This window comes from Canis lupus, chromosome 34, assembly GCF_003254725.2.
Source record: "Canis lupus dingo isolate Sandy chromosome 34, ASM325472v2, whole genome shotgun sequence".
Classification (NCBI taxonomy): domain Eukaryota; kingdom Metazoa; phylum Chordata; class Mammalia; order Carnivora; family Canidae; genus Canis; species Canis lupus.
The window spans coordinates 9,558,421-9,573,910 of record NC_064276.1 but is presented as its reverse complement, the minus strand read 5'-3'; positions in this window follow the sequence as shown (position 1 = coordinate 9,573,910).

Below are 15,490 nucleotides of genomic sequence, written 5' to 3'. Positions count from 1 at the left end.
CCACCACCACCTGCTCCACTCCTGCTCCTGATCCTGCTCCTTCTTCTCTTAGTCCTCCTTTTCCTCCTCTGCCTTCTCCTCCTCTTCCTTCTTCATCTTCTCCTCCTCCTTCTTTTCCTCCTCCTCCTCTTTCTCCTCCTCCTCTTTCTTCTTCTCCTCCTTTTCCTCCTCCTGCTTCTTCCTCCTCCTTCTTTTCTTCCTCCTCCTTCTCTTTCTCCTCCTCCTTCTTCTCCTTCTTTACCTCCTCCTCCTCCTTCTCCTCCTTCTTCTCCTCCTTCTCTTTCTCCTCCTCCTCCTTCTTCTCCTCCTTCTTATTCTCCTCCTACTTCTTTCTCCTCCTTCTTTTTCTTCTCCCCTTCTCCTCCTTCTCTTCTTCTTCTCCTCCACCTCCTCCTCCTCCTTCTCCTCCTCCCTCTTTTCCTCCTCCTCCTTCTTTCTCCTCCTTCTTTTTCTTCTCCTCTTCTCCTCCTCCTTCTTCTCCTCCTTCTTATTCTCCTCCTACTTCTCTTTCTCCTCCTTCTTTTTCTTCTCCCCTTCTTCTCCTCCTCCCTCTTTTCCTCCTCCTCCTCCTCTTTCTCCTCCTCCTCTTCCTTCTTCTTCTTCTTCTCCTTCTTCTCCTCTTCCTTCTTTTTCTCCTCCTCCTTCTTCCTCTCCTTCTCCTCCTTCTCCTTCTGTTTCTCCTCCTCCTTCTTCCTCTCCTTCTCCTCCTTCTCCTTCCGTTTCTCCTCCTCCTTCTTCTTCTCCTTTTCCTTCTCTTTCTCCTCCTTCTTATTCTCCTTCTTCTCCTCCTCCCCCTCCTTCTCATCTTGCTCCTTCTCCTTATTCTCCTCCTCCTCCTCCTCTCCTCCTCCTTCTTATTCTCCTTCTTCTCCTCCTCTTTCTCCTTTTTTCTTTTTGAAGTCTTAAGTCCTGCTCATTGAAAAATGGGCAAACTTTGTTGTTTTGTTGGGATGGCAAAGATTTTTTAAACAATTTCACTTTGTTGCCATGATACAGAAGTTCTTCTGTGACTTTACCCACGACTATGGTGAGTGCCTCTTGTCCCCACCATCAGCTCCAGCCACCTGACACTCTCTGTCCCTACCATCTCTGCCCCTGGCCAATGCCTGGGTACCCAGTTCGATGGTACAGAACTGGATTATTCAATAAGCACAGCCACTGACCCCAGAAGGTCAATACTAAAGATCTGGGGGTTTCCTTGGATTGTTCCTCTCAGCATAGTAGCCAAAATAGAAGTTAACAACCAACCAGGGCATTTAATTAAGACTTAATTTATTCATTTGGTGTCTTTTCCCAAAAGAGACTCCAAACACACTCATTTTTCTGGTAACTAATCTAAGTAGTGAGGAGTCCTTGGAAGGGAAAATATGGGGAGGGCCCCCCTGCAGCCCCACAGCCAGAGTGAAGGAGCCTAGCTCCACACTTAGCCTTTGTCTGCCCTGGCTTTTGCCTGCCCACTTGCTCAGCAGCTCTTCTTGGGAATCCTCACATCTGCACTCACAGGGACGGCACAGAGAACGATAGTGTCCAGGCTTTATAGCAATGCATTCCTCTTGGAAACTCTTTCTTGTCATAGACATTGGCAGGGACACAAGTGGGGCATGAGGAGAATGTGCCCATAGGCGAGGGTTTGGAGGAGATGGGTGATCTGGGTTAGGCCCTTGGAAAGGAGGTGGCACACCCAGTGTGTGTCCCATGGCTTTCTTCCTGTTGTCCCCAACCCTGGGCCTGACACGCTGGAGGAGACAACTAGATTCTTGTTAAAGAGTGAATCGCTGAGGTAAACAGAGGGGTGTACCAGACTATCTCCACAAAGTGTCTACTAACAACTGGTAGTTATCTTTATGCATATGCATGAGGTCTCACTTTCTGGAGCATGGAGATTAGAGTTAATGCTTTTATTGAGGAGAGAACTATGGCAGGGATGTGAAGCCAGATCCCCCAACCAGCATCCGGGACCTTGCCTGAGCTTGGGGACCCCTCCCACTCAGAAGGGACCTGGAGACCACCTTCCAGGTCTAGGGAGAGCCACTCAAGATGGTCAAGAGGGTCCTTAGAGGAGGTGTCCCGGGACACTGAGACACAGGGTGGTGCCTGGTCCCTTCCTCCCACAGCATGTGCACAGCTCTCCAGATCATGGGCAATGCCCCTTGAAAGCCACAAGAAGTTCAGATCCAGTGAGATTTGATGGCAAGAAATCATCCCAAGCTCCCAAGAGGGAAAGTCAGCAACAGGCCATGGGGCAAGTAAGTTTCTAAGAGTCAAAGAAAAAGCTGATCATGAAAATATTAGTCTAATAAATGATCCTGGAAAGGGCTGGGGTGTCAGGAATACCTGCTGTGGGACAGGGAGGATGAGGACCTGCAGAGCCAAGGGTGGGTGCATCATTTTTTCATTTCTGTAGAGTTTTGTGATTACATCATGATGGAGGTGAGCCTAAGCCTGTCCACTCAAGACAGGCTGTGAGCAGAGCGCCCTCCCTGGAGGTCCGTGGGTGTTCCAGACATGCACTCTTGGCATCTGCATGGCTCAGCTCCAGCTCCCAGCCTTGCTGCTTGCTGTGGCCCTGCACCTGCTTCCAGGCCTTTCTGGAGCCCTCCCCCAGATGAGTTTGGGGAGGAAGTCCATACACAGTCACACCACATCCAGGTGCCCTTTTATAAGTTTTGACTTTTTTCTGTGAAGATTAGTAACAACATCTCAGCCGAAGTGCCTCTTTCTTGGCATTTTCTCTCCTTGTTTTTTTGGTGTTTGTTTTTTTTTTTTTCATCCTGATGTTTCTGTAGAAAAATCACTAACAGTTTGTCACAGTCACTGAAAGTCATCTCTGAAACACAGTATGTTAGTAAGATGATCTATAGAGGCACAGGACAGAAATTAGAAATCAGAACATGGAGAAACAAAACGTTTTTATTATATTTACAGAAATATGTATGTTCAATCTTTAAATATTTCTACATACGTTGGCTCAATTTTTTTTTTAACTCATGAGGTGAATGAGTGGGGGAAAAAAATGGAGACACCATGAGTCTACATAGCAGTTCGCAACTCAAGGGGATTTGGGCACCCAGGACAAATGTCTGGGGACATGTTGATTGTCACAACCGAGGGGCACCATGGCACCTAGCAGGTGGAATCCAGGGACACTGAGAAGTGCACAGGGCAGCTTCTCACACAAAAGACTAAAAGCCCAACATGTTGATAGTGCTGAAGCAGAGGTTAAAATCCAAGCGCTTTTGATCTTGAAGGAAAGGCCTCTGGGGCTGCAGTGCCATGAGACCCTACCAGTGCCACCCACTCCCACAGCCTTGGCTCCCTGGCTTGGATCACCTACCCTGCTGCTGACCTTTGGTTCACAGATGCCTCTCAGGTGCATGCCCGTATGGACTCTGCTGCACATCCTCCAGGCACTGCTGGTCAAACAGGGGCCCCCGTCTCCTTCCCTGGAGCAAGTGGGTACCTGGCCTTGTCTGCAGTGACCCACCTTTGTGATGTGCTTGCAGGCCTCCCAACTCCAGCAAAGGGTTTATGTGAGGAGGGTAGTCAACAGCTCACTTTGGAACTGAATTCTGTGTTGGGGTCTTTGTGAGCCGGATGAATCTGAGATCATATACTGCAGTGTCCTCATGAGGAGGACAAGGGCCAGAAAGATGAGCTCCTATTTCCAGACCACAAACATGGGGACTGTGGCAACAATGAGAAGGTGCACTGTCCAAGTCCTGCCTTCCTGGGGCTTCTGTTTTTAACAGGAACAGATACAATATCCCTTTTGAATCTATCTCACAGCAAACTTACACCTCACTGGAAAATGTGTGTCCCAGTGTGGATGCTTGGAGAAACTTCTGTTCACTTCCACAATCAGGAAGACAACATACTGATCAGTTTCCTCCAAACAATGCAAAAAAAAAAAAAAAAAAAAAACCACTTCATAAAGCATGTGGGAAGCAGGGGCTTGGATAGATCCTCATCTAGTCTTTGAAATAGGCTTGACAACTTTCCCCAAAAATTGTTTCCCATGTTTGGTGTCCGTCCTCCTCACCACTGGCATTCAGTGGCAAGCTGAGTGTTTCAGAGTCAGGAATCAGCAACAGCTTGCCTTCCCCCCGGCAGATCTGTGCCATCCCCAGCCACGTCCAAGTGATCTAACCCAGTGTGGCTGAACTCACTTCCAAAGAAAGCTGAACTGTGTTGGGTGCAGCCCATCTGAGTCACATTCTGCATGTGACCAAAAATAACTGGAGGACATTCCATCAAGAAGAAAACAGTGGCAACGTTTTTCAAAACACAGGATTCCCAACACCGTAGCAATGAAGAGAAATTGAGCCCTGGTTCCCAAGGCCCTCTCTCCATGTGACAGGGTGATGACAGAGCTCGGTTCCTGGCTGGGATGGGGCATCTGCAGCCCCGCACAACAGTCAGGAGAACAGTCCTACTCGGGGGAAGACACGTGGCCCACCACCGTGAGCACTGTGACCACCGCCTTTTCTGCTGGCGGCTCAGATGCACTTGAGAACATCTTGGGCTGGGAAGCAATCGGATGAGGACATCCGAAGGCGCTGTCATCTTCCTACTTGAATGAGGTACTGGGTAATGGGCGCTCCCGGGCCCGAGCACCCAGTGGCGCCCTCTGCAAGGGGGAACGGGCCAGCCAGCTCTGTCCTGGAGGAGACAGAAGAGAAAATGCTACAGTGCCTCTGAATCAGAGCTCTCTCTCTGCATCTAGAATGCATCTTGCAATATACGTTATCTATAATAATAACGTTGAGAACATAGTGAGATTTTTAAAAATATGCAATAAACACCTATGTGCATATATCTCTTCTAATCCATACACAGGGATTCCACTAAGTCTTACTTTATAATGCAACACCCCCTGCCCCCATTTCACAAAGACAGCTCCACATGCCAGCCACACAGGGTTTACGGAGCCAGGTGTGCCCAGTGGGAAGGCTGCAGTGCCCGGGAGCCCCCAGATTGGAGGCATTCCCTGACTGACCCAGCCTCTCACCTTTTAGGCTTTGGCCTGCTTCTTTGCTTTTCAGTATAGACTCAGGAGAGAATTATTTCGAGGTTCTTTAAGAAGCAAGTGTTCTGTGGGCTGACTGTGCAGGAAGGCCTCTGCTCGCACCCCCGGCGTGGAGCCCGCGTTCCTGCACAGTGCCTGCTATGCTCCCAAGGGCACCGCGCTCTCACCCCCTTGCTGCCAATTCCCAGGGTGGCGTGAGGCATCCGGATGGGAGCTGGTGCCGTCTTCTCTGCGCCGACTGCCCCGAGACCAGACGGTCTCCAGCACGAGATCTGAAGCCAGGACACACAGACCCGGGCTCCCCTTCTGTGCTTCCCGGGTGGTGAGGAAGGGGGCACAGGAACCCCAAGGGGCAGAGCTTTTCGGGATTGGAACTGCAGGAGCCTTGGCACCAGGGGCAGCCTGTCCGTGTGCTGCTGGGAACTCGCGAGTTGTTCGCAGAGAACGATGTGCGTTTCGGACGCTTATGTCTTTACTGCGAACCAGCCTCGAGGATCTAAATTCCATGTGACCAAGGACTGGATGTTTGTGGAAACGTTAAGGACAACACACTCCGCTGCTGGCTCTGGTATAAAGATCCACGGAAGCATCTTCCTGGGGTACAATTTATACTACCCCAGGGCCGGGGACTTCACATGGGACAGGAAACTCCTTGTTAATGTGGCAGGAGAAAGGTTAAAAAAATAATAATAATGATCTGATCATTAACGATTTAAAAGCACCTTCAAAACAAAATGTTATCTAGGACAAGGAAGTCCCCAAATCAGAACCCACTACTTTCTCTCAACCTGGCCTCATCCTTCTTTCCCAAAACACATGCTCTTTCCACACTGGTGAATAGTTTTTAAAGTAAATAGGGAAAATAAGTAATATCTGGGCAAGAGGGGGGTTATATCCAAAGAGGAGGTGGGATGGAGGTCTGGCCGGGGCCTCCTCAGCCAACGAGCTGCTTGGAGGGGAAGAAGGCTTCCATTTGCTCTTTGCCAAGCAAAGTGGAGACTCTAATCAGATATGCAAGTAATATATTTGAACTTTAATCGATTAATGTATTCGAACATGTTTAGTATCATGATGTGATGTGCAAGGAGAACCCCAACATGCTGAGCTCTTCTCATCTCGTCTTCCTCCTTTGCTTCCAGAAGCTTCTATCTCAGGATTCCAGCCTGCATTGCCAGCTGCACACCTGCATGAGTGCACTGCTTCCCTTTTTGCGAGGACTCAGTGCCCGGCGTGTACGCAGAGCCACCCAGAGACCCGAGTACAGTGTGCTGCTTGGGGCATTGCACTTAACTGGGTTAGATGAACCCAGGCCTGCCCCTACACTAGTGGGTCAAATGGGCTTAGACGTTCCCAGTGACTTGACCAACGTCTGGGAATATACAAGTAGAGGCTGAGCGTGGGTCTCAGTCAGCACTCGCCCCAGGGCCTTACAGATCTGTGGGCTTGCACCCTATGGGCTTGTACCCCCCATACGACCTGATACCTGTCCTCAGGGAGGGCAGAGAATGTCCAGCCATCTCTCTAATGTGTCAACCCATTTAGTTAACTACTAGTGGGATGGTCCTCGGAGTAATGGGTCCAAGAAATCAGATGCTGGCAAAACCCAACCACCGATCAGTGGAGCATTTGAGGAAGTGGATGGAGGATTCCTTAGGAATCTGGATGATTAGACTACGTCTCTCTCATTGCCCGTTACAGGGTTATGAGGTTATGAGGGTTTGAGAGATACAGCAACTCCCCCACAGCCCACTGCACAGATTTTGGCTCACGCAGGGAAATTCCTTATGTGCTACCTGAACCATCCTAACCACCTACTGTGATACAAAGATCCCGCTTGGCGTGCGGCCTCCCCGGCCCCTGTGCTGATCCCATGGTCCCTGCCCTAGGTCCCAGGCTGCACTCCCAAGCATCAGCTGCCAAGGCCACGTTCCCACACCCCGATGTTTCCCCACGTGCCTTCAGCTGTGCTGCTGCATACTCCAGGTAGAACCCTTCCGCTACACTGCTCCATAGCCACTTCAGGAATGCAGCGCAGGCTCCAAGCACAGAGCCCTGAGGAACCCCAAACGGCCTTACCCAGCACCCAGCCTGGACCAGCCAGCGGCAAGTGGACCAGAGGGCGGCAGCCGCCGCTGAGCCCAACCTGCAGGAGGGTCGGGGCCCCGCACCCTGACAGGCATCTCCGCCTCACCTTCAGCGCACACCTGATGCTCCACGGAAGGCAGCACCTCTCATGCCCGGGGCCCTCTGCGCTCTGCCCAGAGACCAGGCTGAGGGGCTCATGGCCACAAGCAAGTGTGTCCTACTTGAGCTATCTGGACCCACTGGCCACCGAGACCCCGGGAGGTGTTCCCAAGTACAGTCAGCTCCAAAGGAAACTTGCATTTCTTGGGAAGGAAACTCAGCCCAGGAAGGAGGGTGTAAACGGGTAAGACAGACAGCCTTGGCTGGACAGTGCGGCCTGCTGCGTGAGCACAGAGGTGGGTCGACAGTGAGCTGTGCACCACCAGAGGCTTCTGAGCCTCGGAAGGATCCTGGGGGGGGGGTGGGCATGGCTCTGCCCACCCCCAGAGGAGGCCCATCTACAGTCTGTTTGGTTTTTGGTCATCCCCAGCTGAAGTGTGAGGCCAGAAATGGAGAATATACTGGCATAGGTGGAGAGAACCAGGGACACGTGCCCCCAGCAACCTACAAGGCTGAACCCCAATGTTCTTACCCTGTTGGCATCTTCCCCCAAAATGTGGTTGCCTGGAAGGCTGAGTCCCTCAGGGGGACCTCAGCCTTGCATCTACTCCTAGTCAAGTGCCTGGCACACAGTGGGGGCCCCAGGAGTGCCCAAGGAGGGTGGGCAGGAGGTGGTGTAGGGGAGACGTTGGAGCCTCATGTCTGCTGATAAATGCCAATAAATATGCAAATGATGAATCTAGGAATGCTCTTCTTACTTTCCAATTCAATTCCAGTGACCCAGGGGGTAAATCTCTATAAATTATAGTGGAGTGTGACTTGTAAATAACATTTTTCTGACATCCCTAAAGCATTGCTGTATCTTTGGAGTTTATAAATTGCTGATGTAAATGAGTTTATATAACCATTTCGTAGTTAATAAAAATAATACGCAGAGCAGTACTGGGAATCAGGTGTGCTTCCAAGCACATAAACGTGGCAGGTTTGGATATGGAAGTGCCGGGTTATAATTTGGTGGTGTCCATGCTGCTGGAAGCTGGGCGTGAGGTCTGTAGGGAGGAGGCTCGACGGAGAGCAGAGCGGGCATCCGCACCCCCACCCATAGCCTGAGCCCCCGGACGGTGGGAGCTGCCCAGGACTGGGGGACGTCTTCTCACTCGTTCATTCAATGTGGAATGAAAGCCAAACCTTCCAAGTGCTGGGCATGGTGCGGGAGTAGGTAACCCTGAGGACCCACCGATACTCTGAGAGGGCAGGGCCCAGGGGAGTCGGGGACCCTGCACGGGGAGAGGAGCTGGGGCATGAGACAGGCCAAGTGAACCTCCAGCATGGAGCAGACCCACCCTTGAGGGCAATGGGCTCAAGAGGAGGCTGGGGTGTGAGGGTGGCTTCCTAGCACCACAGCAGGTGGGTGCAGACAGGGAATAACTGCATGGAGTGACGGCAACAGGTGCCCAGGCCTCAGCCAGATGCCCAGCAGGGCCTGCTGCTGGAGTGGCTGGGAGAAAGGACAGCCTTCGCTTCCACACCCACCTGGAGCCCAACAGGACGCACACAGGAGGAAGGGGTCTCCCGAGGGAGAGCGAGTGAAGGCCTGAGCCTCTACCTAATATTCTAGGTAGCATATTAGCAACCCACCCTACGGCTGTTTTAAGAAAGATACATCATGACCAAATAAAGTTTGTTGAAGGAATGCAAAATCCACAGGACACCAGAGTGAAGGAGAAAACCATATGGAAACAATGATAAAACTCTACATCTATTCTGGAATTTAAAAATCTTTTCTGGGGGCAACTGGGTGGCTCAGTCAGTTCCGCATCTCCTTCAGCTGGGCTCACGATCTCAGGGTCCTAGGATCAAGCCCCATGTCGGGCTCCCTTTTCAGTGGGGAGCCTGCTTCTCCCTCCTCCTCTCCCTCTGCCGCCACCACCCTGCTTGTGTGTGCTCTCTCTCTTAAATAAAATTTTAAAACAATTTTTTTTTAAAAAGCCTTAGTAAGTTAGGAAAGATGTTCTTTACTTTATACATCTAAATACCTACTAAATGTCTACATCTGGATCTCTAGGTGTGTCTGTGTGTATATACATGTGTGTGATCAATATGTCTCATCATACGTGCATCTCTGTGAGTGTAAGTCAGGTAACCACAGAAAAAATCCAGTATGATGCAGAAACACAGCCAGAGACAAGAGCAGTCCCCCCATCACAGCCCCCCCGCTTCAGGCACCACCTCACCGCGGGACTGACTGGTTGACAGTCGTTGATTCTGCAAGTAACGCACCCTTTTATTCTCAAAAGTGTCCTGATTTATGTCACTTGTGCAATTATGTGATCCCCCTATTGGAGGCATGAAATAAAATAAATGTATAATATCCAAACATATTTATTTCTGACTTTATGGTAGCTTATCAGGGAAAATCAAATAACAAATGATTAGAATTCATAAGAACATTCAGTGTTTAAATATATGTGTGAAAATACAGTTTTCTTCTGCAAGCCTCCTAAATCTACTTTTCCTTTCTTACAAGAATAAAAAACAGGAGATCCTGAAGCAGGTTCTGCAGTGACTCTTAAATGCCAGGCACTGAAGCCTCGTCCTCAGACAGCGGGCCCTGTGATGTCTTGACCCGTGACGCCAGTGCTCCCGTTGTCCCACTTCACAGAGGAGACACTGAGGCTCAGAGGGGTCAGTTTGGGGTCAACTTTGGCTGCCAGCCCCACTTGAGCAGCCACAGCCTCTGCCTTGCACAAGGAGCGGAGGCCCAGGGACCCCGCGTGGGGCGGGTGGAGCATGGCGGCCAGAAGGTTTGATGGCAGGGTTGTCCACTGTGCAAATGGGCACCGCCCCACCAACAAGCAAAGCCCGGGAGAGCGTCTGCGGCCGTCTGACCGGCTATGGGAAACGTAGCAGCTCCACATACGCCGGGCCCGGCCGGCCACGTGGGAGCCTGGAAGGCCGCTGGTGGAGGTGTCTGCAGACGGCTCCTCATCGGAGGCTCGGGGGAGGAGTTCACTGCAGTGCTGTCTTGGCACTCATGGCATTCTGTCCTCCGGCTGCAGAACTGAAGTCCCACTTGCGCGCTGGGTGTCCCCGGGAGCCCCTGGGAGCCCCTTTCCCGTGGCCCTCCCTTTCAGCAGCAGAGTCTCCCTAAGACCTAAGACTCTGTCACTTGGTTCTCTCACTTCCTGTCCCAGGACCAGCTGGGAAAACTCTCAGACTTTTAGGGGGCCTGAGGCACCAGGTCAGGCCCCCTCTTTCAACGTCTGCGGTGCCACCAAGCGATGACAGTCCTGGGAGAAATCCTGGGGTGTAGTGGGAAGCCTTGGGGACCATCTGGGAACTCTGCCTGCCACACACACAGAGGCGACCTTCCTAAATAAGTAAAGACTACAGAGATCTTACTAAATGTTATCTCAGAAATGTCACCTATCAAAAAGAGAAAGTGGTCAAATCTTGACAGTTTTGGGTTTTTTTGTTTCTTTCATTTTGTTTTATTTAAAGATTTTGTTTATTTATTCATGAGAGACACACAGAGTGAGAGAATGAGAGAGAGAGAGAGAGAGAGGCAGAGACACAGGCAGAGGGAGAAGCAGGCTCCCTGTGGGGAGCCCGATGTGGGGCTCAATCCTGGGTCTCCAGGGTCACGCCCTAGGTTGAAGGCGGTGTTAAACTGCTGAGTCACCCAGGTGTCCCAATCATGACAGTTTTGAAGGTGTGGCAGTGGGACCCATGCCTGGAGCAGACGGTCTATGCTGTCCATGCTGTTCATCTGTGTGTGATAGGAGCCACCACATCTAAAAGCCTACATGCCTCCGAGCTTATGGACATACCTGGAATGTACTCCCTGACTCAGGTGTGATTCTGGAAAATAGCCTGGAGGACCTGCTGTATGATGAGGTGGACAGGAGGAGGGGAGAATGGTCACAGGGCCCTGAGCCACCCCACGGGATGAGTGTCAGTGGGACACCAGTGTTGGCCAGGCCGGAAACTGGAGAACTTGCAAGGGTGATTGGAGGCGCTGGAGCAGGGTCAGTCTGCCTCCAGGTGGGTCACAGCCATGGAGAAGGACGCAGAGCCCCCTGACCCTACCGTCCATGAGACAGAGTCCTAGTTTACTTTACATGCCAGCAACACGCCTGCATCCCTGTACAGCCCCTCTTTGCTCCAGCTGATATGTCTCCTTACCAAAGCAAGAGGACTGGTGTCCAGGGCCTGGGCTGGATGGCAGGAGCCTGCTGCCGAGAGGCTGTCACAGAGCAGACCTGGCGAGCCTGACCCACTCCAGACACTCCACCTCATGGGCAGGGCAGCGCGGCCTCGGCCTCTGCGGTCATTGCAGCACTTCCTGGAATCGAATGCACTCTTTAGTGCGTCACCATGCAATTTTCTGTGGAAAACTTTTAACTGTCATTGGGATTCTAAGAAACTATGACCATCCCCTCCGATCTCCAGCAGAAAGAACATATATATATTATATATATGTTATATTAATCTAGGGAGATAAGTCACTGCTCTGAGGCTGTTGTCTTCCGCAGGAGTAGACACTATCATCGCGTCCCCTTCAAAGCATCACCGGCACTCCCTTCTCTGGCCCACAGACCAAATTCCAGCCTCCTCTGGACCCATCATCTAGGCTGATAGGCGACAGATGGGTGGGAGCCAGGGGTGAGACGGGAACTGAGATCTCCCTGCAGGACACCAGGATGGCTCCCCTGGAGAACTGCAATCATTTCCTGGACGAGCCTCCAAGTAAGAAGAGAATTTGAGCCACCGGGAACATGAAAAGAAGACAATTTGGAGTCTGGGCACTTAGAAACCACAGAGTATTTGCTTTCTATGTGAACTGCCTGAAGGAATAATTCGGTTCACCCCGGGCCACATTGAGGGGACCGTGTTCTCCTGCAGCCTTAGAAGACTTGCCTTTGGTTTGCAAACCACACTGTGAAAATTGGCTCCGGCTTCCCTGGATGCAGAATAACTTTCGATCAAACTTAATTAAAGTAAGACCAGTCATATTTATCTTGCGTTTTCTCTCAGGCAGTGTTTTTCTTCTAATTGGGACTTGAGGGTATCCCCCAGCCAAGGCGCCTTGGGCTACAGAGAGTGGCCGCTCCGGGCAACCTGACAGGCGGCTGGCTCTCCCGGGAGGAGACACAGGCCCGCCCGCGGGTTCATCCAAAGAGGCTCCACTAAATCATTTCCATCCCCGCCATGGAGATAATTTTCAGCTTGAGGTTTATCTGCAGAAGGACTCTGACATTTTCAAACAGCCCCAATAGCCGTAACTCAAGACAGCACTGTCGACGTGAGCACAGTTTTGCAAGGATCCCCCAGGATCACGTGGCTTGACCCTGGCCTCCTTCAGCCCCAGGAATCTGCGTGAACGTGTCCACCAGTGAGCTCCACACGGGGCGGGATGGGAAAGAGGTGCTGGCCCAGATGAGGAGCCCCCCGCTCCTGGGAGACACAGTCTCGGTGTAGGCTTTGCAATTTCTGCCCAATCCTGGTGTGTTTCAGAGGCAGAGGGACCAGGGCTGATAAATACATCATCCTAACTCAGCATTTCAGAGATTGTGAGTCACCTGAGCTGCCAGCAGTCGGAGCTCATCACATCACACAGGAGCTGCAGCCAGAAGTCCACACGAGATGCTTAAATCATGCACTATTTGGATCCCCCATTTCTTGCACTGGGGGAAGGATGTCCCATAAGTCCCCCACAGGCTCACATTTGATTTCTGCTTCCTGGGATCAAGGCCAGCCCATGCTCCCGGGATCCCCGGCACTTCCACTGACCGCGACAGGCGCGTGGGTCTGTGCCCTTCCCAACGCACACGAGGTCAACATGGCAGGTAATTCTGCCCTTGACTTTCCAAGATAAATGGCCTTCCACGGTCTACGCAGGGTTTTGTGTCCACAGCTGTTTTCATTTTATTTTGTGTCTGGGATCTCACCAGCGCCGTGTAATTCTCACATTTTTCCAAATTGAGCTGTTTTATTTTCTACTTCTGCTCTCCTGCCACATCACAGGAGCAGTCAGGGCTCCCTTAAAAGGGCAGCATTTTGAAAGACAGGTTTACTTGAAAAGGAGCTCTGTAACTTATTTTCAGGGTTTTGTGCTTTTTGGATATTCAAGCCTGCTCTTCATCATTCATACATAGCATTTTCCATGTGACTTGAGGATAAATGGCCCTAATAAATCCCATTATTCTGAAGAACAATAAAAATAACAGGTTGGTGACACTGGAGCCATGATAAATACCATTTTTTATTTTGCCTTGTCATTATTATCTCTTTCCTCCTGCCTGGCTGCTGATAGACTGTCTCCCGGCAAACCCAGCCCGGGGATCCAGCCGGGGATCTGGGCCCTGCTGGCCGAGACAGACATCTCGGGAGTCTGTCCTCAGGAATTCAGCAAGTGTAGAGTCAACTTTTCTCTGCAATTCTGGACAATCCACAAAGCCTCCCAGCCAGAGGAGGCCCTGAAATCCCAGCCTCAGAACCACGACTGATCCCTCCTCATCCCTCAGTGGAATCATCTGGAACCCTGGCCTACTGGTTCACCTTCTCGAAGACTCGAGCCCAAAGACCAGGAGTTGGTGAGATGAGCTCAAAGGGCATGTGAAGGAGAGAGGAAGAAAGGAAGAGCTTTAGACGCTCATGCGAGTTGTGTGAAGCGGGTTGGAAGGCAGCTTACTACACTCGCAGAGCCCAAATCAAATGCATCGAATTATACAAATTCTGCCTACAAAACTCTTGTTTGTATTTATCTGGTTACCAGAGTGGGACCATCTTACTGAAAACAAAGCAGAGGGACTCAGCACAGGGGACGGTGTTAGTATGATACCCTGTGAGTGACACTACTGTACCCCTCCACCCCTGTCTGGGGTGGGTGGAGGTTTGAGGAGAAAACCTGTGAAATACAATGACAAGCCCCAGACAAGTCTCCCTGAGCCACAGGCAGGGGTGAGCCCCCCTGAGAGCTACCAGTCTCCCAGAGCCTCTGGCCCAACATCCTCCTGGAGGTTTCCATTTTAATTGTCCTGTTTAATTTGCATTTCCTCCTGACGTTCACATTTCCAAAGGATCTGAGGCTGACATGTCCCATCTGAAGGGGCCCTAAAGAAAGTCTTCCCTTTTAATTTAGGCGAGTGCTTACAGATTCCCACCCCGCAGGGCTCTGAATACAGGGGCGCTCCCCAGGTAAAACAGCAAACATAGCGACCATCTCCAGCCCAGCATGAGGCAGGCGTGATCCAGCAGGGTTAGCGCACTTCTTTCTCACACCAGCCCGATAATCAGGACTCTGCACGAAGCCCATTTCACAGGTGGGGCAGCTAAGGCAGGACCGGGATGAGGACCTTGCCAAAGGACGCCACCGTGGAGTAGAGCCGGGTACAGTCCAGCCCCAGAGGCCATGCACTTGCCGCTCGGCAATGTGCCTCCTTGGGTGCCAAGGAGTGGCCGCGTGGGAGTCAGGACATCACTGGGATCATGACCAGCAAATTTACTGCTGCCTGGTGCACATTTTAAAAAAAGATTTCATTTATTTATTTATGTATATATGTATTTGAGAGAGAGGGTGAGCACAAGCAGGGGGAGAAGCAGTCCTTCCCACTGAGCAGGAGCCCAACACGGGATTCGATCCCAGGACCCTAGAATCATGATCTGAGCTGAAGGCAGATGCTTCACCCACTGAGCCACCCAAGCGCCACTGCCTTGTGCACATTTAACCAGGATTTGTTCCATTCCTAATTGAAAACTCATCAAACCCCAGTGTCTGCAATAAGGCTCTGAACAGATGAGGAAGGCAAGGGTATAGCCAGCGAAGCTTGGGCAGATCATCGACTGGTCCAGTTGAATCCTGGTGTAGAGTCGTACCAAATCCCTCTCTGTCTACATGTTCGGCCAGCCCATCTCCTGGGTATAGCAATTAACATTCAACAAGTTGTCTAAACACACCCACAGCGTTCCTCAGGGGGTGAAAAATCCCGGAAACATTTGTCCTCATTTGGTATTTCATCTATTTGTGGTTATGGGAGTGAGGACAGGAAGGCCAGGCTTTGGAAACGGGGTGGGGGATACAGGAAAGGCAGACAGGCCGCCCTGAAAGCATGCAGCTGCTGGAGAGGGGCGAACACACACTGGCATTAGGACTGCAGAGGGGCCAGGAGATCCTGGTTAGGGCATCTGTGGGCTCTGCACTGGATGGTGACCAGCATCACAGATGCACACCTCTACATTTGCACACGAAATACCCTAAGGGGCCTTCGTGCGTGGTTT